The sequence below is a fragment of the Lathamus discolor genome, chromosome 10 (genome assembly GCF_037157495.1).
Source record: "Lathamus discolor isolate bLatDis1 chromosome 10, bLatDis1.hap1, whole genome shotgun sequence".
Taxonomy (NCBI): Eukaryota; Metazoa; Chordata; class Aves; order Psittaciformes; family Psittacidae; genus Lathamus; species Lathamus discolor.
This window is the reverse complement of record NC_088893.1, coordinates 16,242,946-16,253,285: the sequence shown is the minus strand read 5'-3', so window position 1 is coordinate 16,253,285 and position 10,340 is coordinate 16,242,946. Positions and strand designations below refer to the sequence as shown.

Here is a 10,340-nt window from a genome sequence, read left to right as displayed (position 1 = left end):
GCTAGCTTTCCACTAATGTGAATCCTTCCATCTTACATCAATAATGCCATTATTTGGCATTTATCCTCTCAGTTGTAACTCCATAACTGGGCACTCAAGTATTTCATAGCAATTTTCACTATTCACTCACATGCATAAAAGCTTGTGCCATGAAAGGCAAAGCTTTGTAAGCTCCTTTTGCAGTGCTTTGAATGCAACCAAGAGCTCTGCCCATGTAATGAAAGCACACAGGTTGTACCTTCTACTTTTTCTTTCGTATCATTAACTTAGTTTTAATATGAAAAGATGGTCATCTTATTGGAGAAAGGTCACCAAGAGTTGGAGAGGTGATTTACAGATAAAAATGTGTAAGAATCAACCTAAAAAATAACAATGAGGAAAACCACATCACGGTTCATGAGCCCAGCTTCTTAATAGCGTTCAGATTTTAATATTTGATTAGGACAAGTAAGAATTATGGGCTTCTTAGATCTGTTACTTCACTACTACAGTATAGCACAAATGCACACACATTAATGACTAAATGCCCTATAGACCTGTAAGCTTAAGGTAGAGAACGGGATTCAGTACATATTTTAAACTGTTACCATCCTGATAACAGATCAAACATCTAAATAATTTTAACAGCCATTTAAACATGGCACACAAGCACTTCAGGTGGTGGCAGAGTTGAACAATAGCATCCAGAACTGGCAAAAAGGAGTTAGAAATTCTTCTCTCACCATGGAAGTCTTCATACTAAATGCAAATATTTCCAGAAAGAAAGCTTTTGATCATATTCGACTTTTTAAGTACTTTGACCATTTTTGTGTAACAATGCATATTAAAGTAACACTAAGGCTGCAAAGCCCTTACCTACAAATTGTGCCATCCCAGGATTAAAATTCCTTAATTCAGCTCTGTTGTGGATATGCATAAGGGGAGTTTTCAATTATCTTTTTACATGCAAGTCTTCTGGAAACCACTGAACTCCACTCCATGCAGAGGAAAGCAGGAATATTAATTGCCTCAATGCTTTTTGATGGGGCTTTCACTGTAGTTTTAATGCTCAATAAACATCAAAGATTTATCGTTACTATCTAACTGTGACAGAAGATGCTCTTACATTCGCTCAGTAGATGGAGAACAGCCCATAAAACTTAAGGCTGAAATCATTAAGCATGCAATGATTTCAGATGTGCAGTATGAGTGTTCCAATATGAGTGCTCCAAGCCCTCATTTTTCAAGCATATCTGTCATTGTAGGAATATCCCATGTTCAGAGCAGTGATCCCACTGATCTCAATAGCTGTGGAAGTTACCCTGCAGTTCAGATCCTACCTCTCTGCCTGGGTATATTGAACAAGCAGACTGTAGTTAAGCTCTGTCCTCCTACTGGGATGACTCTGCTCCTGCCAGTTACTCCCTTCTTTCTTCCACATTATCCCCCCTGCTTTGCTATAACTCTGCTCTCCTCCCCTGCTTCATTTCTTGCCTTGCCTCTCTTTACATTGGGCTTTTCACATTTCCAGAGGGAGCAGAGAGTGCTGGGCCTTGCCTTGCTCACCTCTTCTGTAAGCCCAGACATGAGAGCTTTCACAAGCCATGACAGCTCTGTACCTACTCTCTCCCAGGATGGGTGACGTCTCTTCAGCTCACCCACCATGTATGAGCCATGCAGGATGAAGACTACATCTTTTACCCACAAAGAACTTAGAAGTTAAACAAGCCTCTACTGCACAATCTTACGTAGGTATTTCCAGAGTGTACCTTCACCAAATTTGGCAATTTAAACAAAGCAAAATGTACCATAGCTCAGCCACAAAGACAACTCTTTACCACAGGTTTCACATCCCTCTGCCAGTGCATGGTGGCAACAGGACCCCAAAACAGCTGTCAGCATTCGTAAGGTGGACTAAGTAGCCCTCCTCAAGCCCTCTGAGGCAACTTGCAGCTCCTGCCTTGGATGTATGCATGGAGGGGAGACAGCAGGGATGCTAAAAGACTTTGACTACTCACAGCAAACACTCTATCTCCATGTGTAAGGACAGGAAGGTTGTCATTTTGTGGGACACAGGGCTGTGTGTCAAAATCAGCACGTGGCCCAACTGAAGCCTTATTGCACAGCACTAAAAGGTTTTAGGGTTAATGAATGAAAGCTTACATTCATGAATGAAAGCTTACATTCAGAGTATGGTAAATTTAACACTGCGTTTTAAGAAGTGACTTAATTTCTGCTTTGATCTGATTGTCTATAAGAGCAGGACTGTCCCGAACTTGGGATAATGGCACTCCACATAACACAGCAGCTCCTGAAATGTATGGAAACTGCCACAGGCAGGTAAAAAATTAATGGGAAGGGCTCTTCTTTTGATTGATGAATCTGTGACCTTGAGCAACAAGAGCACTTGCACCAAGTATATCTGCCATGCGAGACCGACAAAATGAAAGAGGCTCATGTTACACTCTCAGATCTCATTAAGCACCCAGACCAGAAACACTGATACTGGCATTGGCCATCTGCTCCGCTGTTTGCCTGGTTACAGGTCTGATAACACTTTCAGGGAGCAAAAGTTAATCATACGTACAGATGAGCAGCAGCACTTCTGCACAGGAAACGCAGTGGAGCATAACAGTTGCTAAATAAAACCCCCACATACCTGTTTTTGCTTTGCTCTGTTGTCTCAAACCACACAGGCAAGCTGGCAGCTCAAAGGAAACTGTTGACGTAAAAAGCTGTACCTTTAGACTCTCCAAATATTGCTGGCTTCTTTAGAAATAACCTGTGAAGTTATCATAAAGTTAATTCACTTGAAATCTGCCAAGCTGCTGTGATCTCCTGTTAGTCTATACAATGGGCAATAATAGAGAATTATGTTTTAATTTCTTTAAAATCATTTTCTCTAATGCTCTTTCTTGCTTATCTTAGTTATTTGGTATTTTCTGCCATTTGTTCTCTTGCAGGCCCCCACCAGTACACCCTTCCAAGTCTACTGTAATACTACCCCAGCATCCATCCCTAAGGAATGACTTTTCCCTGCAAGCATTTTTCGAGACATCAAGAAAAAATGATCAGCTGAATTTTCTTTGCTGAGCAGCAATTCCTGGAAAATCCTGCAACGTATTCAAAGACTTTCCTACCGCTTTTGGAGAATTAGCTCCGGGCGAAACGATAGAGTCTATTGAGGCCACATCTGACCTAGAAAGTATTAACTGAAGAATGTGCGGGACAGCTGGTTATCGGAAAGAAAAGACACGCAGTGCAGGAGCATGACATGTAGAGCTACTCGAGTTAGTTCTGAATGACTGTCAGCTCTGCAGAGCCAGCCAAGCCTGGGAAGCAGATATGGTGCTTCTGCCAGAGCCATGCCGCATCCCGTAACGGAGCTAGCTCAGATATCCGTAGTGCAGGACTGCGCCATGCGGCAAGGGGATAGTTTATCATCCGAGAGCATTTCAGATATGTGATATGATAAGGTTGAACAGAAATCTGAAGTATAGCAGGATTATTTCCAACAAAGTGCCAAAGGGCTCAACCTTCTGACAGAGGACATTTTGCAGTTGCATTTGGCACGGTATGTGCCAGGGTTATCTTTTTTAGAGCACTGCTCTTTATGGTTGTTGGTGTTGTTCCTCAGAAGTATGACCAGATACCACCCTCCTTTTTAAATCACAGGCTGCTTTGGGTTGGAAGGAACAATAAGGATCATCCAGTTCCAAACCCCTGCCTGCCACAGGCAGGGACACTTTCCACTAGACCAGATTGCTCAAAGCCCCCTCCAGCCTGGCCTTGAACACTGCCAGGGCTGGGGCTGCCATCACATTAGCATGCTCAAAGAGAGCATGAGTGCCATTTATTTCCACCTATATATCCGGTTACACCTAAACAGATGAGGCCTCAATTCTTACCTAGTTTTTCCAGTTCAGAAATAGGGTTGTGTATGTGAGATAATGTCTTTATTATTCCTTTCGATGAGGTGGGGATAACCAAGCACACATTTGCTGCCACAACATTTCAACTCTCTGAAAATCAGAGGAAACCCTTCATTTGGAAGCCACTATTAATGATTTTGGCCAGTACTACACCAGGGATGGCACTTCACCACCCTGTCACTTCACCTAGCATCTCTCGTCTTGAAGTAACGCTGTACAGGGGCAGTAATAACAAACCAGGAACTTCCTGTATTTTTCTAAGTATCTTGGTACACATCCATTTATCGGTTCAAGGGAGAAGATGATGAGAGCCATACCCTGAGCTTCAGAGAGGCGCTGATGGCAATTCTGGTGGCCATTTCATGGTCAACACTGTTCTACTAAAGTTATATTAAAGACACGCACGTATAAAAGAGATCCTCTTTACTACACAGCGTTAATATCGCACCTTCTGCATTTTCCCTCGCCACATCCCCTGCAAGTTCGACTTCCGGATCCAGACTTCTGCAGAAGAATTTAAAGTTCTTTCCCAAACAAGTGCCTATTTTAACCAGGCTTCCTTGGACTCCTGCTGGAAACCATTTCCCCGCGATACACCATTTATACCAGTTTCGTGTTTGACGATGCAGCTGGCGCGTTGCCTGCACCCACTTTCCTGCCTCTCCCGGACCCTGAGGTACCCCGAAACACCCTTCCATGGCCTCCCCGAAGCCTTTATCCCCCCTACGGCCTCCCTGCACCTCCCGAGCCTCCTGCTCCCCTCTAGCCCTGTGCTCCCCACCGCGGCCGCGGAGCGTGCGCGGAGTGCGGGCGGCCTGGGCAGGCGGGGCGGAGGGAGAGAAAGAGGAGGAGGGAGAGGGAGGAGGAGGAGGGCCGGTCCGCCCGCCCGCAGCCGCCGCTAGCGCCGCCATGATGCTTGTTTGCTTTCAATGAGTGTGAGGAGGAGGCGGGGGGGAGCTGCTCTCCCGTCCGGCCCGCGGCAGGAAACAAAGAGCCAGGCAGGCGGCGGAGCGAGGGCGGCGGGGGGACGGGGATGCTGCAGCCACAGGTAGGGGCGGCCCCATCGCGGGGGGCGGCCTCGGAGCCTCGCCTGGAGGGGGGGGGGGGACGACGGGACACACACGACTCCGGCCCCGGGGGGGCAGCGCTCCGCGGGGGGAGCCGCTATGGGGGAAGGGGGCGGCGGCGTTACAACGGGGGGAGCCTCCCTCGGAGTTGGGCAGGGGGGTCCGACCCCCGCCCCGCGTCGTTTGGGGGTGTCATGGGGGGGGGGGTGAGGCCCCTCTGTGTGAAGGGGCTCCGGAGGGGGGGCGTTATGGGGGGCACTGGATGAGGCGCTGAGCCCCAGGCAGTTGTTGCTGTGGGGACGCCCCGGGGGGAAGCGGATTGGAAACGCTTGGTATGGAAGAGGGGAGCGGCGGGGAAGGGGGGGCTCCGCCACCGGGAACTTGCCCGGCCTCGTACCCCGGCCGGAGGCCCGTAAACACCCACCCGGCGTGCGGGAGGGGGCCGGGCCGGGCGGCGCCGCGCAGGGAGCCCGGCTGTGTTTGCATCGGGAAGGCAATTAAGCGAAATTAGTGTAATGGCATCTGGAAGCCTGGAGTTTTCTGTGGTGTTTTGGTTTTTTTTTTTTTTTTGTTATTTTTTTTCCCCCCTCACTGTGCAATTGAGTTTAAAATAATTAAACAAAGGCAGAGGGAAATGACATCAGGCTGGTTAATTGCCCGTCCGCCCTCAGCGCACGGCTTCCAGCCCCCCCTAATCCGAAGGCGGCTCAGGCGCTCCCATAGCGCGCACCCCGCGGGCGGGCCGCGGTGCCTGTCAGCGGAGCTGCCGCCGACGGCGGCGGGAGCCCAGGCCGCGCTGGCGCTGGGGCCCGGAGCGGCCTTGGCTCGTTCCGGCGGAGGGAAACGGCGGCGCTGGCGGCCAATAGGAGAGCGCGGGAGGCGGGCCGCGCGCCGGCACGTGAGACCGCGGGACGGACGCATGCAGGGATAAACAGAGGGGAATTGGGGCGGGGGATGGCGGCGGGGTGGGAGAGGCAGGTACACGGTAATTAAGCTAATTAGGAAGGGGGATTTGTTGTGGTGGGTTTGTTCGGCTCGGATTGGTGAGCAGGGGCTGGAAGCTTGGAAGTGGTGCGGGGTTCCTGTGTCGTGTGCAGCGTGCGGGCGCTCCCGGCCCCCACATCTGCCGTCGTGCTCGCAGGACAAGCTTCTCTCCTTTAGAGTTTTATGGAGAATTTTAAGCCTGGGATCAGACAAGGCTTTGGCAAAGTAGGTAACTGTTGCCCCTGTCTCTCTCTTGGTATACGTATAGATTGTGAGCGTGTATTTTATCAGCGAGTTTTGCACAAACTAAAAATCCATGTGAAAGCTACTTTGCTTTGTGCAATATAAGGAGTATATTCAGAACAAATGTTGTTAAACAAAGGGTTTGAGGGCTCTTTTTGTTTAGTTTGGTTTTGTGTTTTTTCTTTAATGCAAATACCTATTTCTACAAACAGATAGGAAATTGTATTACTGAAATACACACACTTTGCATTGCTGAAAATACAGGTTCAGAGTTTTATTATTGAAAATACAGCTTCACAGATAGGTGTTTGCTTAGCAACGAGAGTTGCAGCCCATCTGGGGTTTTTTCACTTTGACTTCTGGGGCTTATTTTCTTAATCTAGATTTCGCCACAATGGGCAAGTAATTCAAAATTCAAGGGATTAAGAAATACCTGTGGTATTTGTCTGGCTTAAACACAAAGATGTGCAAGTGTTGACTGGTAATTGTATCGTATCTTGCCCTTTTTTTTCATTCTAGAGCAGGTCTCGTAATTGGGAATTTATCAACATTTCCACTGGGGTAATTTTACAGGATTATCTACCCTCTGTTCTTCCTGCTGGTTCATCTGGACTCGGTGGAGTTTGCTGCTAGCAGTGAAGCCTTCTGTAGGGTTTATTTATGCCATTACTGGAGTCCTTTGCATTTGGATTAACTCTTTGTTCCCTCATCATCTGAATTGCTTGGATCAGTCCATTTATAAAAAGGATACTACCATGCATGTCTTTTCTGTTTGCATTTTGAAGTTGAGCTCTGAATTTAGTCTTGATATATTCAGGCCTTTTACTTTGCTTGAATTTTAGAGGAAGAGCTGAAATAAAAAGATGAGACTGTGATATTGCACAGACAGGTAAATACTTTTGATGTTTTTTCACATGAAGACTTGAGAACATTCTGTGAAGAGTCAGAAATTGAATGAGCGTAATACCTTTCAAGGTAAAAGTCAGTAAGATCAGGCTGTACTAGATATTAGGAAGACATTCTTCTAAGCAAGTGTAGTGGTCATAATGGAAACCACTGTCTTTAAAATGGTGTTGAGTCCTCCCAAGTCTGAGCAAACTAAAAATTCTTTCCCAACAGATGAGTATAAGCATCTGTTTTTAAAAGCATGGCAGTATAAATAATAATGGGCCTGTTAGTCTAGCACCAAAAAGCCAAGTATTTTTGTTTAGTGCAGTGTGCCTTATTACTGGAATTACCACCATGCCAGGGGGTGAACTAGAATTCAGTTGCAGAGGCCCTAGTTCTGTTTGCTGACAGACTTCAATTTTGAATTATTTTGTGCTTTTTGCTGTGTAATTTTGGCTGTACACGTGTATATGTGCAGGCTGTACTATGACATCCCGGCCCCAAATGGTGCCACGTTAAACAGATTACATGCAGGTGTTATCTTTATGAATGAAGATGCCTTTCAGTCTTCAGAATTGAATGAATATACAAGAAATGTCACTTATTTCCACAGCTGGGTGTTTTGGTTTTTTTTTTGTTAGGAGGAATGTATAGTATTCAAAGGTTACAATTGTGTATGGTGAGCTTAAAAAAGCCACCATTAACCTTAAAACCCCATGAGAATAATCTCAACAGACCCCACCTCTGTATTTTAGTCCTAGTTGCATGAGACCTAGTTGCATGAGATAGTTGGGCCTTGCCCTGTTGCGTAAACCTAACTGGGGTTTTTTAATATGTATATTGAGATTTTACATTACTTTCGGTGTCAAAATACAGATGTTACTGAATCCAGTCTAAATTTAGGCTTCTTCATGGTGTACTTTGGAAAGCTTTATACATAAATTGCTCAAACTGAGTCACTCCAGGGTTTCATGTGTTTTGTATTCCTTCTTCAGTGTTGGTGCTTCACACTTGGAAGTGTGATTGTTGTACAATATCTTGCAAGATTATTACCATTGTATTAAGTAACATAATTTATGTTCCTACATGAAAATCGGGTTGTAGAAGTCCACTCAGCAGGGAAGCTTGGCATAAGCTTGGGGACCTGCGCTCATAATTCCTACCCTACAGCTAAAGTCTTGAAGAGTTTACAAATGCTTAGGCAGGTCCCATAGAAAAAAGCAGTTTAAATGCTTAACGTGTACTTTTGAGCTGCTAATTACACTTCCAAGATGGTGCTTATATAAAGAAAAAAAAGTTGGCAACAAGTCAATTTTTTCTTTTCTAAGACTGCAACATGAATCCTTTTGTTAATGCCTCAGAGGGCTGTTCTTGAAATGAAGGAGTCAGGGAAGGGAGTAGGAGTAGAAAATAGAGATGTAGTTGTTTACTTTAGAACTTGCTGTTAGTACTCCAATTTATGCCCTGATGGAGGTCTGCAGGAAGAGGCTGGGGTTTGGGGGGTTATTTTTTTTAGACTTGGAAAGCTGTGGGGTATGTTATGGAAGCTGCCATCTCAGCGTTGTGATCACAGCCTTGATGTTTTGATAGCTCTCTTGTCTGTCTTACTTAATTTTCCTGATATGCAACCTTTACTCCTCAAGTAAAGTGGCTTCCCACCTTGAGGCTGTCCTAAAGTTTCTGTACTGTTTTGTAATACCAGTACCTCCAAGGCCTCCTTCAGCTCTTGGAGCTTCCCCCTTTCCTGATCAAGGCAGGAGTTTCAGTCTGTTGGGGTTTCTAGAACATGCTGAAGCAATCTGAGTGATGGCTCATGTCATTAAGGTACAGCATCTTGCCATAGTTAGAAGACCATGAAGTATGACATAATTTAGGATACTGCGTATTATAAATAATCTGTGCAGCTTTACTGCTTGAGCTATTTTGCAGTATATTGATGAGTGAGGCGGGGATGCTGCAAGTTGTTCTGACATAAATGGTGCTCCATAAAAGTATATCTCTGCATAGATCAGTTGGTAGAGTCAGGGATCAGGAAAAAAACTCAGCACTGGCTGTGCTTCAGAGACAGATCCTTTCCTATGCTTTTTGGAACAAACCCCACATTGAACCAACACCTACAAAGACAGGAAGGCTTGAAACTAACCTAAAACACCACTAGGTTTGAGTGTGCTGTCTGATGCGTATCACTGGTCAGAACAAAGAGATAGCATTGTAATGGCTAAATACTAGAAAGTATTAAGATGCTTTGTGCAAAACTCTGATCATTAACACTCTTGAGATTCTTTTAAAAAGTTTTAATGGTTGCCCACCCAACAAAAGTGCTTTACCTGACAAAACAAAGGTCCTGTGGGCTAAGATGGTGGAGTTTCAGTGCTGCCTTAATCACAGTTCATCTGTAAATAAATAAAGAGTACTTTTGGGAACAAATGATCTCTGTGTGAAGAATAATTAAGACTAGGAAGGCATCCTTGCTTTGCTGAGGAGCATCATGAAAGATTCACATCTGGAGATTTGAGAGCTGATGGTAAAGTAATTGTCAGTCATGGCATAGGTGGTTTTGGTGTAGGGAGCAATGGGCTAGATCACCCCATGGTTTCTTCTGGTATAGGATGTTGTGACTTTTCTCTAGAGGCAGAACATGGAAAGCAGCTGTTTTGGTTGCTCATTAACTCCACATAATTTACGTAAGTGCAACAGTTGGAGTAATGCTGAAAACCAACCAGTGACGTGGCTGGAGTGGTGATACTTATTTTTGTTTTCTTTTCTTAAACCACCAACAGTGTATAGCATTGGTTTTCAGCATGGTCTCACAAGCAGCAGCATCAACACAACAAAGAGAGGTGATGAAGTGGTATGTGGGGACAGAAAAGAAATGTCAAGCTGGCTTTGCTGCACAAGCATGTGGTTGTGGAACACATTCTCAGGCTTGTTCATTTAATTTGAAGTAAAAACAATCTATGAATAGTCTGGTTGCTTCTATCAGGATGTGGCTAAATGGGTTAGAGCGTGAACTGCGTGAACAAGTTCTTAATATCTTGAACTTCAGATAGTTTAGCAACTGTAACATTAACAAGCTTTCAAATACCTAGAAATGTATTTTTTTTTAAAGCCCCCATACCTAGGTTTAGATATTGACTGATCAAGCTCTTGTTCAGATCTATAGCAGGAATGCTGAAAATGGGCTCACATCCAGACTTCATTTAAGGTAGCTAGGTTATCTCTTACTCCTAGGTTGTCTTGCAGGGCT

At 45.1% G+C, this 10,340-nt stretch overlaps 1 protein-coding gene across 3 annotated transcripts in view; it reads left to right on the top strand.

Annotated features, from left to right (window-relative positions):
• The first annotated feature begins 4,801 nt into the window (after positions 1–4,801).
• Positions 4,802–10,340, top strand: part of CNOT6 (CCR4-NOT transcription complex subunit 6) — a 32,806-nt gene continuing 27,267 nt past the window's right edge. Inside the window, exon 1 of one of the 3 annotated variants that reach the window (XM_065690442.1) lies at positions 4,802–4,959. The gene's annotated coding sequence lies outside the window, so the exon portion shown is untranslated. Of the gene's footprint in view, positions 4,960–6,001; positions 6,188–10,340 lie in introns of those variants that run through there. The other 2 variants (XM_065690440.1, XM_065690441.1) reach the window with 2 other exon arrangements.